Raw genomic sequence first — 4,343 nt, 5'->3', positions numbered from 1 at the left:
CCCCCTTATTTTGTAGATGATGTTGTTAGCCAAATGCTAGGTAGTTTTCTCTAAGTCACAAAGCATTAGAATTAGGCTAGAACCCAGGTCCTCTGATGGCCCAAATCTACAGGTAAATTATCAATCCCTCTTTGAGAAAAATGCTTTTATAATGTTCTATACTGACTTTTAATCACAGAAAATATTATACAATCACATTTATGTTTTTTCAAAACAAATATTACTATAAATATTCAACATTCTTTAGCCATAAAGAAAATAAACTTACAACTTCTTGGAACAGTGGTTTGTATTTGAATCATTTTTCTCACCTAATTGGTGGCCCTTATGAACTTTCCATCATAAGAACTTCAACAGGTCAAATTATACTGGGAGGTAAGAGAAGGGTGGGAATTAATTACCAAAAACAAAAAAAAAACAAAAAAAACACTCAAAGAAATATTAACTATGGCTCAGATGGGCAGGAAATGCTTCTGGAAGCAACATCACAATGGCTGCCCAAGGAGAACTCTAAGTCCAGTTCAAACTTGTATTGGTTGGTGATGGTAGTACTGGAAAAACTACATTTATGAAATATCATCTGACTGATGAATTGGAGAAGTATGTAGCTAACTTGGGTGTTGAGGCCCATCTTCTTGTGTTCCATTCCAAATGAGGACCTACTGAGTTCAATGTATGGGATACGGCTGGTCAGGAGAAATTTGGTGTGCTGAGAGATGGCTATTACACCTAAGCCCAGTGTGCCATTATAATATATGATGTAACAGCACGGGTCACTTACAAGAATGTGCATAACTGACATAGAGATCTGGTACAAGTATGTGTAAATATCCCCACTGTGCTGTGTGACAAAGTGAACAGTCAGGACAGTAAAGTTAAGGCCAAATCCATTGCCTTCCGCCAAAAGAAGAACCTTCAGTACTATGACATTTCTGCCAAAAGTAACTACAACTTTGAAAAGCCCTTCCTGTGTCTTGCCAGAAAACTATTTGGAGACCCTAACTTGGAGGCTGTCTGGACCCAGCTTTGGCAGCACAGTATGAGCATGATCTAGTGTTGTTCAGACAGCTACTCTCCCAGATGAGGATGATGACCTGTGTGAAAGTGCAGCTGGAGCCCATCATCAGAAATCTAGCTTTACAGGCACTGTCCTGTGATGTCAGCGGTACAGCATGCTAGCCACTTTACTACCAAGCTGAACAGAACAGGTGCTTAATCTTTGGGATGCCGATGGAGATGAATGGGTTTCAGAGTGAATGTGGCAGTTTGAAAAGTATCTTCATTTTGGGGGCCTGCATATTTAGCCGTTTTGAAATGCAGCCATTTCCTTACTAAGTTTCATATATTAGTCTGCTATAGTCACGTCACAATATCCACTGGTGAAATCTTGTTTGTTACTGTCATTCCCACTACTTTACTTTTAAAATCAGGATAACTTTGTATTTTAAATTAAAATGAAAAAGAAAGAATCACCTTTGTAGGGAATTCCTTTCCTTTTCAATGGTGTGCACCTTCATTTTTTTTTTATTAGAGGCATATCCTTTATAAAGTTTTGCTAGATACTAGTATGAACTACATAAAACAAAGATACTAGTATTAACTGAACAGGAAGACACTTGGTAGCAAAATGACAGGAAAAAACAACCAAAATTAATTGAACAAAACTAGGAATGTTTTGATTCATGTAACTTGAAAGTCTAGGGGTATTTTCAGGCATGTCTGGATACAGAGAATAAAATGATGACACAGGACTCTCTGGCTTTCGCCCTTATGTGTTCTACACTGCTGTGCCTTAAATTCTCAACTCCTCTCCACACAATGGAAAGATGACTGCCTATATATCTCAACTTATGTATCATCCTAACACCGACCCCAGCAGGACAGGTGGAGAGTGCTTTCTTTCCAATGGTTCCAACAAAAGTCCTAGAATTTAGTCTCCAGGGCTCTGACTGAATCACCTTCTCACACCTGAATTAATCATTGGGATATGATGTTTTGATTGTTCAAGCCTGGGTCACACAGCCACAGGATTTGAATCTATCTCACTCAAAACACAGAGAATACATCTGGGGAAATAATAATTTTCCAGAAGAGGTGAAAATGAATGCTGGGCATGCCAAAAAATGACAGATGTCCTTCAGTGCACTTGTGAAGCAGAGAGAGAAGTTTAGGACCTCTTTCCGTTATCTTCCAGTTTATCCCTAGAAGTAGCTGTTACGAACTATTTTCTAGTACATGGACAGGAGCACAATCAAATAATGGGTAGAATCACTATGTGGCACTAAGCTTTATATAGACAAGGTCATCTCTCCAAATCCCTGACTCTTTCTGCCCATGGGACAGAAATAGTAAGTGGCAGATCTGCTTTCAAAGTTGAGGAAGACCCAAATTTCTCAGGATTTGTCATAATATTTCTCTATTCCGTTTCTCTTGCACTACCTTAAATCATAGTGGTGAGAGCTAAGCAAAGGTTTTGACGTTGTAGCGGAGGGGGAATTTGGAAAAACAGAGAGTAATCTTTTTTATAGACTTACGACCTAAGTTTTTTACACCTAACTAGTTTAAGAAAAAACAGTGCTCCATGTGATCCAGCCCCATCTTGGATATACTGCTACCAACTCCCCAACCTCTCCCTTTAATAGGATTTTATTTTCATACCCTTTTCCATTTGACTCTGCCCTGCCTTCCTCTTGGGGTGTAGTATGCTCCCCTGTCATTCCAACTTGGGGTTTTACTTGGGGTTTAACTATATGATGTGCTCTGACTAGTGCTATGTAAGTCGAATATAATGTGTGCCTCAACTGATTAGAGGCTTTAGACCAGTTTGCGTGGTTTGGCTTGTGCTTTTGTCGTTCTGCCATCTGTCATCAAAAGATCTTGCCTGGGTCTCAGAATGAAAGATCTGTGGGGCAGATATGAAGCTGACTTGATGAATGAAGAACAGCCACCCCAGCCACCTCCCAGACCTGTGATGTCTCTCATCATAAATCAGTGGGATAACTGGGCTCTTAGGCAGATTTTCAGGCAAAAATCACTAAAACAACATATTACACAACTGCATAAAACACAATGCCTTGTGAGACAAACTCTCTTTCTTAGAGACAACTCTAAGAAAACTCTTATTTTAAAACATTAGAGTCATGACTTACATGGCCTACATGGTCAGGGTACTGGTATGGTATTAAAGGAAAAACATTAAGTCTATAAGCCAAAGTAGGATCACATTAACTATGGATCTTTATTTGCATATGCCAACAGTTTGAGGGTGATATATTAATCAATGAAAGGATTTTAATAATGTCCTCTCTCTTTTCATCTTCTTTCATTGCATCATACAGCTGACCTCACACATCTCATACCAAATAGTCTTCCCTGCAAACCTGCAAACCCATATACCTCATCCTAATCTAATTCATTTAATCCTATACAAAACTTTTTTTTCAAACAGGATTTCCCTGGAGAACAAGGTGGAAAATTTTAGATCAAAACAGAATTCTGTCATTGGCAGTGAGAGAAAACTGCCAGATTTTCCCAAATGCTTTCCTTGGGAAGGGCATGGAAAGAAGTGCCTGATCACAGCCAGTATTTGGGCATATTTGCTCTCCCAATCCTGTTCATGTCAGTTAGGAAATGTCATCTTAATTTTTAAAATTTCAAGTTAGGGCTCCTGGGTAGCTCAGTCAGTTAAGCATCTGACTTCGGCTCAAGTCATGATCTCACAGCTCGAGAGTTCGATTCCCTCATCAGGCTCTTTGCTGTCAGCACAGAGCCTTCTTCAGATCCTCTGTCCCCTCTCTCCCTGCACTCCCCCACCTACACTATCTTTCTCTCTCAAAAATAAATAAACGTTCAAAAAATACAATACAAAACAATTTTAAGTTATTATTTTTGTTTGTATGTTCCTGTTTTTTTTTAATTTTTAATTACAGAAAGAAATATTTTATATTTTAACAAAGTGAACACTGCAAAGTTGTAAAAAGTAAATGTTAACAATCTTAATTTCCCTCCTCCAATCTATTTCTGAATATTTTTGCATCAGTGTCCAATGGTGACTGTTCTTTGAAAGGCTTATCTACATAAACATACCATAATTTGCTACTTTTTTATACAATGAACTCTATTATACACTTTCATCTAAGGTATGCCCTCTTTCCACATATCATACATGAATGACATCTCTTCATGTAAATAAGCTTAATCTAATGTTCATTAAATCTAATTAAATCTAGTTTACATGAAAACTAACTGCATAATGTGCCATGTTATATTTATCAAAAATTCTTCAACCAATCTTTCTTAATTCATATTTAGTTTATCTCTAGGTTTTTTGTTTTGTTTTGTTT

General features: G+C 37.8%; 1 pseudogene; it reads left to right on the top strand.

The window, feature by feature from the left end:
- Positions 1 to 490: 490 nt before the first annotated feature.
- Positions 491 to 1,157, top strand: LOC102965017 (annotated as a pseudogene).
- The last annotated feature ends 3,186 nt before the right edge of the window (positions 1,158 to 4,343 follow it).

Source organism: Panthera tigris, chromosome C1 (genome assembly GCF_018350195.1).
Source record: "Panthera tigris isolate Pti1 chromosome C1, P.tigris_Pti1_mat1.1, whole genome shotgun sequence".
In the NCBI taxonomy this organism is placed as follows: Eukaryota; Metazoa; Chordata; class Mammalia; order Carnivora; family Felidae; genus Panthera; species Panthera tigris.
Note: the sequence above shows the minus strand (reverse complement) of the source record. Positions and strands in the feature narration are given on the sequence as shown.